This window comes from Pseudonaja textilis, chromosome 14 (assembly GCF_049901715.1).
Source record: "Pseudonaja textilis isolate UNSWEBS1 chromosome 14, rPseTex1.2, whole genome shotgun sequence".
NCBI classification, from domain to species: domain Eukaryota; kingdom Metazoa; phylum Chordata; class Lepidosauria; order Squamata; family Elapidae; genus Pseudonaja; species Pseudonaja textilis.
In genome coordinates this window covers 14,053,873-14,068,003 of record NC_142003.1, presented here as the reverse complement: position 1 = coordinate 14,068,003, position 14,131 = coordinate 14,053,873, and the positions used below count along the sequence as shown (strand labels likewise).

Sequence of the window (14,131 nt, the reverse complement as noted above, 5' to 3'; positions counted from 1 at the left end):
TTTCTCGTCAGTTTTCACCAGGGAGTTTTCACTTGGCCAGCGGACACGGCGGCGCGCAGCCTCTTCTATCCTGTTCGTAGCTCTATCGCCTTACGTCCCCGCAAAAGAGCGCCCTCTGGCGAGGCGGCACCCGGTAAGATTCGAGGCTTTCTCGCGCGATTGGCTCTCGCCCTCGACTGGGCGGGGCCTCGAAGATTGTCTGATCCAATGTTTCTCGGAGGTAGGCGGGCTTCAACTACGTGCCTGTCTGATGAGGAGTTCTGGGAATTGAAGTCCACGCGTCTTTATGCTGCCAAAGTTGAGAAACACTGATCCATCCAACTTTCTTGGTGCACTGAATGGCCATCCATCCTCTGTTGAATCCCCTTTTGCGAAATTAGGCCTATCACTTCCTGTGGCAGCTCTGTGCCAGGTTTCTAAACCTGGAAATAAAGGAGAAACTTTCTGACAGAACAATCAACCCATGGAACAGAAGTTGCCTTCGGAAGTTGTGGGTGTGTCATCACTTGAGACTTTCAAGAAGAGATTGGACTGTCCTCTGTCAGAAATGGTGTAGGGTCTCCCGCTTGGGCAGGGGGTTGGACTAGATGACCTACAAGGTCCCTTCCAACTCCCATTATCTGTTATCTGTTAAACTTGACCATTAAGAATGAATGAATGAATGAGCTGGAAGGGACCTTGGAGGTCTTCTAGTCCAGCCCCCTGCTCAAGCAGGAGACCCTATACCATGTGAGTCAAGTGACTGTCCTTCTTAAAAGCCTCCAGTGATGAAGCACCCACAACTTCCAAAGTCAAACCCTTCCAACTGGTTAATTGTCCTCCCTGTTAGGAATTTTCTGGAAATTCCAGGTTGCTTCTCCTTGATTAGTTTCCATCCATTGTTTCTTGTCCTGCTCTCTGGTGCTTTGGAAAAGAATTTGATCCCCTCTTCTTTGGGGCAGCCCCTCAAATACTGGAAGACTGCGGTCATGTCACCCCTAATTCTTATACTTTCGGAAACTTTAAAACTTGTGAACTTCAACTCCCAGAATTCCCCAGCCAGCCTCTGGGGAATTCTGGGAATTGAAGTCCACCAGTTTTAAAGTTGCCAAGTTTGGAGACTCCTGCACTAGGGCATGTTTCCCGATGTCCAATCGAATTTGGCTTCCTTGTCAACTGGGCACTTCTTTCACGTTTTCTGAAGGCTTCTGACCTGGCTTCCACAGGTCACCTTCTGCTGGGAAACAGCTCATCTGGCTTCTCCCAGTTGTTCATCCTCCAGGCCAAACACATCCAAAGCCTCTTAATTTTTCTCAGTCCCTTTCCTTCCAGGCTGCACATTGCCCTCCTAGGTCTCCCCTGGACGTCTGTAGTTTGTCACTGTCCTTCCTGAATGGCAGGTCTCAGAGGTGGGTAGTGGTTTAAGGGCTGCCATCACATTTGCCTTGAGTTGGACTTCAATGTGTACTTTGCACCTTGATCATCCCAGCCATACAGTCTGGAACCTGGGGATATGACCAAGATGATCTCTTATCCCTGTGATGGTGAACTTATGGCACACGTCCCTCTCTGGGGGCACGCATGCCATCACCAGCTGCTCTTCTGGTTTCCAGCACACACATGTACACCGGCCAACTGGTCTTCATGGGCACCAAAGCACCGGAAAACAGCCTGAAAAATGGCCAAAAAAGTGAGAGCATTTTGGGGACCATTTTCCAGACTGTTTTCAGGCTGTTTTTGTCCTGAAAACAGCACCAAAAACAAAAAATGGCAAAAAAACAGCAAAAAAAAAAAAAACCAGGCATGCACGCAACAACCAGCTTGTCTTCAGGTTTCCAGCACTCCAGTGCGCACATATGCACTCGTATCCATGCACGTTCTGGTTTGGGCACTCAGTGCCTTAAAGGTTAGCTATCATCCCCTTAAGCGTAACTCATTGACCCTTGTATTAAATTTGTTTGGTGGCAATTAAACATCTTGATCGGTAAAGTTTCTCAGTCCTTTGAAAGTAATCAGAGAATGTCCCCTTCTTGTAATCAACTCTTGCAGCAGTTTGTCAGTAACCTTCAGGGTATCGAAGGGGTTGCAAAACACCTTGAGGTCATCTAGATAGAACAATCCTCTCTTGTAATGTACTGCCACAATTTGGCCATCCAGCCTCCATTTGAGCACCTCCTGAGAACTTGTTCTATGTTCTAAGTCTGACCACTGCAGAATAGCAAAGAGCAACACTATACTTCTTTTGGTGTGGTCAAGGATCCCATGTTAAACGTTTATTTGTGGCTGAATCACTCTTTTGGCTCCTAGGCAACTTGGGAGTCAGAACGATATCCAGAATCCTTTCCACATATGGTCTGTCCTGTGCACTTGTGAGAAAAAAGACTCACCAGTCAGAAACTCGACAGAGTCATGAAGTGAAGCAGCAAACAATTTATTATAAAATACGTTCTCGCAAGAGTAAGCGGCTAGCAAGTAGGCACACCACACCCAAGAATAGATTTCAACAGCTTTTTATCCCCTCAACCCAAAGCACAGGTTCCTTCCCTGCTGCCCGCTTTGACAAAGGCTACAAGGTCACAATCTTCTCGGGATGCCCGTTTCCCCTCTCCATGAACCTCCCCGTGTTTAACCTGCCTCCCCATTTTTTGCCCAGTTCCCCTTTTTCTAGATGACTTTTTTATCCCCTTTTAGATTTATTTCTTAATCTATATTTGACCCCCTCACATCCTGGTCATAAATTGTTTCAGCTCCTACCCTCAAAACGACGCTATAAGGCACTGCACATCAGAACAACTAGACACAAGGACAGTTTTCCCCTGAATGTGCTGAACAACTAATTCCCACAACACTGTCAAATTACTTAGTAAGACGGTATTACTATTACTCCTCTTGTCCTTCCTATTACCTGTCTCTTCCACTTATGACTATAACCGTGTTGCTTGTATCTTCACGATTTATATTGTTTTATTTGTTTTCCTACTATGATTTGATTGTGTATTAATAACATGTATGATTTGATTGCTTATAGTAACCCATGACTATCACTAAGTGTTGTATCTGATGATTCTTGATGAATGTATTTTATTTTTTCTTATGTATACTGAGAGCATATGCACCAAAGACAAATTCCTTGTGTGTCCAATCACACTTGGCCAATAAAGAATTCCTATTCTATTCTATTCTGTTCTATCCGAGCAGCATAGGCATAATAAATTGAGGCAAGCAGTTAATTTATCTACTATATGCTAGCAGCCAGATTGTTGTGGTTAAAACTGTCAGCTAATCCGTTTACACAAGTTGACTCGCCTATCAGAATAGCAGAGACCCTTCCTGTTTTCCAGTCTAGATCTTTTTGCCCTTAATGTCCCAATGTTCCACCGAACTTTTAAACACACATCTCTCAAAAGTTGCTTTATTTGCAAAAATAACACTGTTTCCATTGGTTTCTGACACAGTCACTTCATGCCTTTGATTTTTAAATGTATTTATTAAATTTATATCCTGCCCATCTCGCTGCCATGCGCTGGGTAATATTTTTCCTACACAAATAGAGAGCTGCAGATTCGTCCTTGTCGAACTCCATCTTGAAGCTACTATTCATTATTCCAACTTCCTCGGTTGTCTGGAAACTTGTTATGGACCTCCAAGGTGTTTGTCCTCCTTCCAATTTCCTAGACTGGAGCCATTCAGTGCTTTCATCCAGCTCCACACAGAGCCAGTGACCTATAACCAGCTCTGAACAGCAAGGAGGGAGAGCATCAAAATGACCCTGTTTGCATGCACACATAACGCTGCAGCCTCTATTCCAGGGGTCTCCAAACAATGCTGACTGGAGAATTCTGGGAGTTGAAGTCCGCAAGTCTTAAAGTTGCCAAGTTTGGGGACCTCTGCTTTATTCCGACCACAGAGAAAGTGAAGTCATGTGTCCTGAAACAAACAAAAAACAGATCCGGTGCCCTGTGCACCCTAAATGTTGTCATGTAGGGCCGGTATAGCTAGATTTAGCTAGAGAAACCCCATGTGTCTGAAAAACCTTCATTCTTGGGCCTCAAATCCTTGCCCTAAAATCCCTTGAAGACTTCCATAGCATTATTGGTGATAGCCTTGGCATCAGGCCAGCAGTTGTTTCTCTGTTAACTTCCTGTTCCTGTTGCAGATTAAATTATCTGGAAAGTTTGGGTACTTAATTACCAGCCTTATCTGTTAAAGTCAGAAAGGTGAAGGCTTTAATGTTTTAATCATAGAGTCATAGGAATTCTAGTCCTGCTTAAGGCAGGGACCCTTATTCCATCCTGCACAAAAGCTTCTCCAGTCCAGTGATGGTGTAACCCACAACTCTGGGAGGCAAGTTGTTCCACTGATTCATCATTCTTACTCTTGGGAAATTCCTCCTTATTTCCAAAGTGGACCTCCCTCTGACAAGATTCCACCCATTGCTTCTTGTCCTGTCCTGAGGTACTGTGGAGAGTAAATAGACCCCTCTCCCCTGTGATAGCCCTTCAAGTATTGGAAGACGGCTATCCTGTATAAAGTGGTGCCATCACTTTTTGTGATCTTTGAGGCTATCCCCTCTGTTGATGCAGCCCAGAACTGCATTTGCTGTTTTGGCAGCTGCAGCCGTATTCCAAGTGCGGTCTCACTAGTTACAGATACAGATTAACAGAGTTGGAAGGGACCTTGTAGATCATCTAGTCCAACCCCCCCACCCACCCAGCAGACCCTACACCATTCCTTGACAGATGGCAGTCCAGTCTCTTCTTGAAAGCCTCCAGTGATAAAGCTCCCACAACTTCCGAAGGCAACTTCTGTTCCAACGGTTGATGGTTCTCAGTGTCAAGAAATTCCTCCTTATTTCTAGATTGAATCTCTCCTTGTTCAGTTTCCATCCATTATTCCTTGTCTGGCCTTCAGGTGCTTTGGAAAATAGCTTGACCTCTTCCTCTCTGGGGCAGCCCCTCAAATATTGGTCCTTCTCTTCCCTAGACTAGCCAGGCCCAGTTCCTATAACCATTCATCGTATGTTTTAGCCTCCAGTCCCCTCATCATCTTGGTTGCCTTTCTCTGCATTTTTTTTTGAGTCTCAACATCTTTTTTATAGTGTGGTGACCAAAACTGGATGCAGTACTCTAGGTGTGGTGTTACTAAGGCTTTATAAAGTGGTATTGGTACCTCCCTTGGTCTTAATTGTATCCCTCTTTTAGTTGAGAGAATGAAACTTGTAGGAACTTCGGGCAGGGTTTACATCCCAGGGTACGGGAGAGCCGACAGATGTGATCTTGGGACCAGTGAATGAAATCTTTGAGGGCTCCTGGAGCATGGGGGAACTGCCAAAGGACTGGAAAAGAGCTAATGGGGATCCAATGTTCAAAAAGAGAGCAAAAAAGAGGTATCAGGGAAACTACAGACCAATCACCCTGACATCAATACCTGGGACGATCCTGGAAAGGATAATCAAGCAACAGATTTGTGAGTATCCACAAATGAACAAGGTAATTACTGGCTTTGTTAAAAATAGGTTGCGCCTGACAAACCTTACTGCCTTTTTTGATAAAGTGACTAAATTTATGGGATCAGAGAAATGCTGCAGTATACTTGGAATTCAGTAAGGCATTTGACAAAGTAGATCACACCCTATTTCTTGATAAGATGAAACAATATGGGATAGGTAATGTTATATCAATCACAATCAATTGGAGAGCCATGACTGTCAACGTAAGCCAGTTGCCAGGTAGCTGAAATGTGACTTGTAACCACAGGGATAGGTGCAGCTGTTGGAACTTCAAAACTAGGTCATAAGTAGCCTCTCTCTCTCTCTCTCTCTCTCTCTGTGTGTGTGTGTGTGTGTGTGTGTGTGTGACTGGTCATTGAGTGAGAACTACCTGTAGTAAAGTTCTGGTCTGGCAAGATTCTGTCTCTTAGTGCGACCAAAGAAAAAACTGAACTGATTGTTCTATGTCATTCTTGGGCTGCGTCTCCAAGCAATCCCTGAGAGATCATAGAACACAGCATAACAGAGTTCGGAGGGACCTTGGAGGTCTGCTAGTCCAACCCCCTGCTTGGGCAGGAGACCCTATACCATTTCAGACAAATTATTGTCCAGTCTCTTTTCGAAAGCCTCTGATGACCCGTAGTCTCTGAAAATAATCCAAAACCCAAAACATATATTAAAGTCCAGTAAGGCTTTCAACAACTTCGCTGTTTGATTAGGCACAGTTTAAAGTCACAAAAGTAAATAATGAGGCAAAAAATGAAAACCAAACAAACCGCATTGACGAGAGTTCCGAAGCAAGCCAAGATAACTTACCATAAACTCCAGGAAAATAATTGAGGAGAATCCATGGGAAGAACACCAGCAAAGATAAACCTCTTTCAAGGAACCCTAAATTGACTCCTGCAAATTCGAACTGCGCAGTTGTGCAAACTTATACACATAACTACCACCTGCAAGCCACGAGGAGGATCATAGTAATCATCTCCTGAGTAGACCTTGCTTTTCCCTGACCCTCTCCTCCCTGCGTGACCTAGGATGGAGAGGGGATGGGCCTGGGTCCTCCTCTGACTGCTCAGCCGGCCTCTGCCCTTCCCCAGCCTCCTCCACCACCTCTGGAGCCACACTCCCGCTCCCTGTTGGCTGTTCCTCCTCTTCCTCAGAGTCGGACTCCACCAGGGGCACGGCAGCCTCCAGTGATAGAACACCCACAACTTATGAAGGCAAGCCGTTCCGTTGATTGATTGCTCTCATTGTTAGGAAATTTCCCCTTAATTCTAGGTTGCTTCTCTCCTTGGTTAGTTTCCATCTGTTTTTTCTTGTTTTGACTTCTGGTGCTTTGGAATACAGCCTTTATAGAAGCCTCTCAAATATATTGGAATATGGCTATCATGTCACCCCTTGTCCTTTTCACTAGATCAGATACACCCATTTCCTGTAAACATTCTTCATTATGGTTAGCCTCCAGCCCTCTCATCATCCTTGTTGCTCTTCTCTGCAATCGGAACGCTGCGCCACCTTGTCTCCTGTTTCCAAATCTAGAAGGAGATCAACGTCGGTGGCACCAAAAGAAGCAGAGAAGTTTAGGACAATGAGCAGAGTCATGCTTTCCTTGGTAATTCCCAGAGATCATTCATCGGGCCAGTTAAGGAAATCCCAACCTGTAGGCTGCCTTGACATCTATCTGTAAATTAGCCTTCTTCCAGGCCTGCCCACAAACCGAAAGTAATTGAAATAATTGAAAATCCAACTCTGCTAAAATGTATTTATATTTTATATTTCTTAACCGCTCATCTCTATCAAAAGCTTGACTCCAGCATCAGCTGAACGTAGTATTTCTGAAATCCTATATACATACCAAACCGAGAAAGATGCAAGACAACGGCAGGTTTATGATAGATGCATTAATAATGAAAAGGCAGAGGTAGTATTTTTTTTAGCTCTGACAGTTCGGAGTGGACCTCCTTTTAGAGGTCATAGACAAAATGCATTTAGAAAAACCTGGCTGGAGAGAGTATGTATATAGATAGGCATACACTCTCAAATACTTATTTATACTCTTCAGCCAGGGTTTTCCTGAAGTGATCAGCTTACCAAGATACATCTGGATAGTGATAAGAACAAATTTTTCCCAATATTGGAAAGGTAAATCCTTGTCCACAATACTAGACTGAGAGAGCAAAATCAGAAAAAAAAAAATGCAGCAGCGGCAAACCTAACTGCATGGTAACAGAAGTTTAACCAGGTTAAGCTGGAGTGACCTTTGCATTGGCAAGTTTAAACATTTGGAACGGAGCTTCTAAGCAAAAGACACAGGAGACACAACAAGGAAAAGAGGCAATGATTTAATGTAAGGGTCCCCAACCTTGGCAACTTTAAGGCTTGTGGACTCCAACTCCCAGAATTCCCAAGGCCAGGAAAGCTTTTAATGCAGGGGTGTCCAACCTTGGCAACTTTAAGACTTGTGGACTTCAACTCCCAGAATTCCTCAACTGGCTGAGGAATTCTGGGAGTTGAAGTCCACAAGTCTTAAAGTTGCCAAGGTTGGACACCCCTGTTTTAATGGATACGTGCAATAACCTTCCTGTTCGTAGAAAAAATGCAAATAACCCGAGTATTGATTGGGAACCTAGAAGGGAAGGAGAAAACATTCAAAGCATTTCCTTGCATTGCGTTTGAGTTCGATTTCCGACGATGTTTTTAAAGCGCTTTTAGGCATCTCTATATATTTTTATAATGCCGCATGCATGTAATAAAATAGCCCCGCACCCTTGCAGGAACCGAACCGGCCAAATCGGGAGAGGGTCCGGTGGCCGCGGGTGGGGTGCAGCAGCCCCCCCGGAAGGGGGTCCGGGCGGGGGCGGGGGAGGCCTGCACCTGCGAGTCGACCCACCCCGCGTGGAGTTCCCTGGACTGGGGCAGCCTTGGGGGCGGCCCGCCCCGCCCGATCCTGCGCCTCCGCTGGCTGGACTGGCTGGGGCTCAGCTGGAGGGGGGAGCTTGGGGTCCGCGGGAGCGGCGGGACTTCGGCCCAACGTGGAGGAAGGCAGGAGGGAGCCGATCCCGGGGGCCGCGGAGGTCGATCTCAGCCTGGAAGAGGCTCGGGGGCTGCGCACGGGAGCTAGGCTGCCGCTGGGCGGGGAGGCTCCACCGAGCTAGCCCGCACCAATTCTTCTTCTTCTTCCTCCTCCTCCTCCTCCTCCGGGCCAGTCCAGCCGGGGGCGCGGAGTGTGCCGGGCTAGCGGCTCTTCCTGCCGCCTTCCAGGGCGGGGCGGGGGCTGCTTCTGCCTGGCTGCTCCGCCCTCCAGCCGGCAACGCCGACCGAGCCCGGAGCGGAGCCGCCGCCGTCGCCGCTGCTGCTGCATCTGTCAGCTGCACCTGCCCCGGCTCAGGTAGGGCTGCAGCGGCGGTGCAGGATTCGCGGGGGCGCCGCTTGTCGGGACGGGCCCTCCCGAGCGGGGCAGGAGGGCAGACTGACCAGCGGGGCCCCCAGGGCCGGGGGGCGAAAGCAGCAGGAGGAGGGGGAGAAGCGCCGGGTGGCGGGGGCGGTGGGGGAGAGACTGGCAGCTGCGCCGAGATTCCGGTCTTCCAACGGCCCTGAGCGCGGGGGCGATTCATTGAGGAATCCCCGGAGGCGAACCGGCGCCTCCCGTAAGGTGGAGGCTGCTGGGTTGCGAGGCCGGGCCGCCGCCTCCTCCTCCTCCTCTCCCGCCGCCGCGGGGCCTTTTTCTGGACCTGCCCTTCTGCGTGGCGTTAGGCGCCCCCGGGCTCCCTGCTGGCGATGCTGCCGCGCTGGCCGGCCAGGCTGTTCCCCCGCGGGGCGCCCCGGTTGCAGGTCCACCCCGGCCGGCTGCAGGGGAGCAGCCCGGGAAGTGGGCGCCGGAAAGGGGGATCCTTTCGGGCGACGCCCGTGGCTCCGCATCTCGTGGCCGTCGGAGGGTCCCCTGGGCGGCCCCCTCCCCAAACGCAGCCCCCTCCCTCCCCACCCCCGCGGCCCCCTGGGCCGTCCACCTGGGCAACCTGGCTGGGCGGGGGGCGGCTGAGCTTGCTCCCTTGGCCTGCCCGGGTCGGAGTCGGCTTCGTGGGGTGGGGCCGAAAGAGCCGCCCCTGCGGATCCACCTGGGGCTTCGCCGGCCGGAGGGATTTGGTTTTGCTGAGCCATTCAACCGTCTTTAGAGGACGCCCAGGAGCCGCGGCTCTTCCCCTCCCTCCTTAGCCGGATGCTCAGCATCCTCATCGCCCACCTCCGCTCGGCCGGTCCATTCACCCGAGAGCCGGGGACTTAGCCAGGTGAAGCGGCAGCAGCAGCTCCCAAGCCGGGCTGGGGTAGCTGGGCGGGACCGCGGTCCAGAGGCTCGCGGTCCAATCAAGCGGGAGTGCGCAGTCTTGGAGCCGTTTTTCTGCGGCTTCCGGCGGGGACGCCTGGTTCCCTTCCCCATCTCTGCCCCTTTTCCTCTCGGCCGAGCACAAACGCTGCTGCCCCGGTTGGGGAAGACTGTTCTCCGCTGCGGGCTGAACGTTGCGCCACAATGTGGGCCAAAGATTTGTGTGCACAACGTTCATGATGCACCGAGAGGGTGGAACCGGCTTTTGGGGCTGCAATTCTGGGCCTGGAGGAGAGTCACTGGGCAGCTGTGGTGGCGCTGATGGCAGGGCCATCTTAGCAGCATTATGGGCCCCGGGCAAAGCAGTTTCCTGGGGCTCCCACGACAGCTACTCACAGGAATAAAAATGCAAGTGGTCGATAAAATTAAACATAGATTTGCATGTTCCTATTAATACAAAAAGGCAGTAAAATGTAATAAAAACGTTGCTGTATTTATATGATACAAGGTGCATTGAAGGGTTAACATACACAGGTTAGTTAGTATGGGGCCCCTATGCCTGTGAGGCCCACAGGCAAGTGCCCATCAGGCCCCGGTGTTAAGACAGCCCTGCCAATGGGGGTGATTTCTGCTGGGTTTGGGGCTGATATAACAGACGTTTTGCCTCATGGTACGTACGGAGTATAACAGGTGTACCTCCATCAGTGGAGGTTTCCAAAAATAGACCGGACAACCTTTTTTTATTGGGATGGTATCAGGTCTCCTGCCATGAGCAGGGGGTTGGACTAGAAGATCTCTGAGATCCCTTCCAGCTCTGTGACTCAACACTAAACGTGCTAAACTCGCTCAACAAGACCTGTTTAAGTCACATGGCTACCCAAATAAATAAATAAATAACAACAGCACTTCTGTACCGTTTTACAGTGCTTTTACAGCCCTCCCTAAGCGGTTTACAGGGGCAGCCTTTTGCCCTCCCCCCGCCCATTTCCTCATTTTTACCCACCTCGGAAGGACGGAAGGCAGAGTCAGCCTTGAGCCTGGTGGGATTCGAACTGCTAGCTGTGGCCAGAGTCAGCCTGCAATATTCACTCTAATCACTGCACCAAGATAGCATCCTTCCTTCCTCTTACCTTCCTTCCTGGCTTCCCCTCCCTCCCTCCCTCTTAGCAATAGCACTTAGATTTATGTACCACTTTACCTGCTTTCCAGGCCTCTCTAAGCAGTTTACAGAGTCAGCCTCTTGCCCCCCCCCCGCCCCCCCCTCACAACCCAGGTCCTCATTTTTACCCTCCTTGGAAGGACGGAAGGCAGAGTCAACCTTGAGCTGGTCAGGATCGAATTGCTGGCAGAGTTAGCCTGCAATACTGCATTCTAACCACTGGGAAGGAAGAAAAATAGCAATAGCCCTTACACTTATATACCACTTTGTGGTGCTTTCCAGCCCTCTCTAAGGGGTTTACAGAGTCAGCTTCTTGACCCCAACAATCTGGGTCCTCATTGTACCCACCTCGGAAGGACGGAAGGCAGAGTCAGCCTGGAGCCTGGTGAGATTCGAACTGCCAAATTGCAGGCAAATCACGTCATGCCTGGTTCACACATCAGGCTAAGAGAGTCAAGTAGCAGGTTGTTTGAGCCTAACTCTGGCCAGCCCCACTTTCACCTCCTCTGGGTGTGTGGCAGAGATGGAGCCTTTTTTGCTTCACAGACTGACTACTTGCTTGTAGGTAGTGCTTAAACCGATGGCCACAATTGGGGGGTCAAAATTTCTGTTGCTAACTCAGACAGTTGTTAAGTGATTTTTACAACCTTTTTGTGGTGGCTGTTGTGGCTGACAGTTGTTAAGTGTATCATGTGGTCCTGGAGTGAACCCGGTTTCCCCCATTAGACTTTGCTTGTTGGAAACTGGGTGTGCACCTGGCCAGTGGCACTCATGTCATCTCAGGAGGCTGCAGCCACCCAAAATATATGCCAGTTGCCCAGTGCCCGAATTTTGATCATCAGTGACCATGGGGAGGGTGCAATCTTTATAGCTGTGAGGACCGGTCATAAAAGTCATTTTATTCAGTGCTGTTGTAACTTTGAACGGTCACTAAACGAATGGTTGCTAGCAGGGGTGGGCTTCAAACATTTTAGCAACGGGTTCTCTGCCCGGTTGCTGGGTGGGCATGGCCATGGTGGGCGTGGCCTAGCCGGCCTCCTGCACCACGATGGGGAGGGGGTGTTTTTGCCCTTTGAGGGCTCCGGAGGCTTTCCTCGAACCTCCAGGGGGGCGAAAATGGCCTCCCCAGGCTCCGGAGGCTCTCTGGAAGCCAGAAACGGGCCCATTTTCGGCCTTCCCGATCCTCTGGGAGGCCTGTTTTTCACCCTCCCGGAGCCTCCATGCACGCCCTGCGCTTACCTGCATCCAAAATGGGCCGTGTGGGGACCCCTGGGAGGGGAGGGGACGGGTGGGTGGGCCGAGCCAGGAATGGGATTTGGGGGTTCTCCAAACTGCACAGAATATTAACTAGGGGCTCTCCCGAACCCCTGCGAACCCCCAGCAGCCCACCCCTGGTTTCAAGTCAAGGACTACCTGTTACAGTGGGCCAAGCCATCACGTGGCTTGTTTGTCCTCGGTTTAGCGCTCACCCTGCCACTGTGATGTGCTGGTTTTATTGTATATGTCGGTCAGGCATCATCCGTTGGCTTGGCATGATGTGCATGTTCACCTGTGGGTACACCTATACCCCACCTGAGCTCCTCGGCGATTCTCCTGGTGTTGAGGACCTTCGTGTGCTCAGCTTCCCAGAGGACTCCTCACTGCAAGGGGCCAAATCAGGGGCAGAAAGTTCAGAGGGGCAGAAATGCTCCACGGACCTTGCATTGCACTGGTGAAGGGCCCCTGAATGGGGTCTTTCCGGGCTGGTTCACTCAGCTTGAAGGAGGGGTCTGGGGGCCTGGAGGCAGGAACTGAAAGGGTGCAGGAACTTGGTGCTGCTCGGCACTGGAGGGGAGCCCTGCCCAGCTCCCTCAGGCACTTCAGAGCCTCCCTTTAACCAGAGGGTTGACATCTTCCAGGACTTGATGGGCTGTCCCACGGAAGAGGTGGTCGATTTATTACTCTCCACAGCAGGGGTCCCAAAACTTGGCAACTTTAAGACTTGTTGTAATGACCCAAAGGGGCGTGGCACAAAGGCAACACAGATAAATAAGCAAGAAGAGTCCCTTTATTACCCCCAACTTTGCTCCCATTGTCCAGGTTACCTTCGGCTGCAGAAAAACTCTCCCATGAAAATCCTTTAACTGTAGAAAATTCAATCCAAAACAAGGTACATACAAACTATAACTAAAAATCCAAACAAACCAAGCTGCAGTAATTAACTTGACAGGGCAGGAGAAGGAATTTCATACTTGAAAGCACGGCAAAACTCACACAGTTGGGAAGACGCCAGGAACACGATAAGCCACAACAATACCAGATAAATTCACGATTTGCTCCCAGCAGTTTGCTGCGTGCAGCTTCCCTTTTTAAGCACTGTGTTCCCAGCTGCAGCAAATGAAGGGAATCAGGGCCCTTTCCTCCCCCGTAAACCATGCAACTCACGTTGCTCCCTTCTCCGTTCCTCCCTGCGTGCCCTAGCATGAAGAGCGGGTGGGCCTGGGTCTTCCTCTGAATTCCCTCTCCCTTGCTCTCCCTCTCCTCTGCTCTGCCCAGCTGGACTTTGCCCTTCCCAGTTTCCTCCACAGCCAACATCGCCACACTCCCACTCCCTGTCAGCTGTTTTGGCTTCCCCCTCCGAATCAGATTCCGACGGGGACATGACACTTGTGGACTTCAAATCCAAATATTCTGTGGATTTTCTTCTGTGAGACTTTACTCCACAGGTCTCCAAACTTGGCAACTTTAAGCGTTGTGGACTTGACCTCTGCTGGCTGAAAAATTCTGGGAGTTGAAGTCCACAAGTTTTAAAGTCGCCAAGTTTGGAGACCTCTGCTCCACGGCATCTCAGAGATGCTCTGCATCAAGGGGCAAGGAGTGGAAGCTCCTTAGAGGGAGATAAGGAAATAAGGAGGACTTTCCAGGCAGTAAGAAATAGTTTTGTGGGGTGCTCCATCACTGGAGGTATCCAAGGACAGGTTGGGAAAGCCAGGATGCTGTAAGGACTTCTGCTTTGAGCAGGGAGTTGGACTAGAAGACCTCCAAGGTTCCCCCTCCCAGTCTTGTGATTGGTTGAGTCGATCTACCTGCTGCCCAGATTCCCAACTGTCCTTGGACAGATTCCCCCTGCAGAGAGCTGATGGAGAAAGGTGGGGTAGTAGCTGCCCCTCCTTTCCAAGATGTTTTGAGACACTTATATAAC

At 50.0% G+C, this 14,131-nt stretch overlaps 1 protein-coding gene across 3 annotated transcripts in view; it reads left to right on the top strand.

The window, feature by feature from the left end:
• Positions 1-108: 108 nt before the first annotated feature.
• The window catches only part of LOC113438622 (hexosaminidase D-like), a 49,029-nt gene continuing 35,006 nt past the window's right edge, over positions 109-14,131 (top strand). Inside the window, exon 1 of one of the 3 annotated variants that reach the window (XM_087912609.1) lies at positions 109-133. The gene's annotated coding sequence lies outside the window, so the exon portion shown is untranslated. Of the gene's footprint in view, positions 134-8,398; positions 8,859-14,131 lie in introns of those variants that run through there. The other 2 variants (XM_026704076.2, XM_087912610.1) reach the window with 2 other exon arrangements.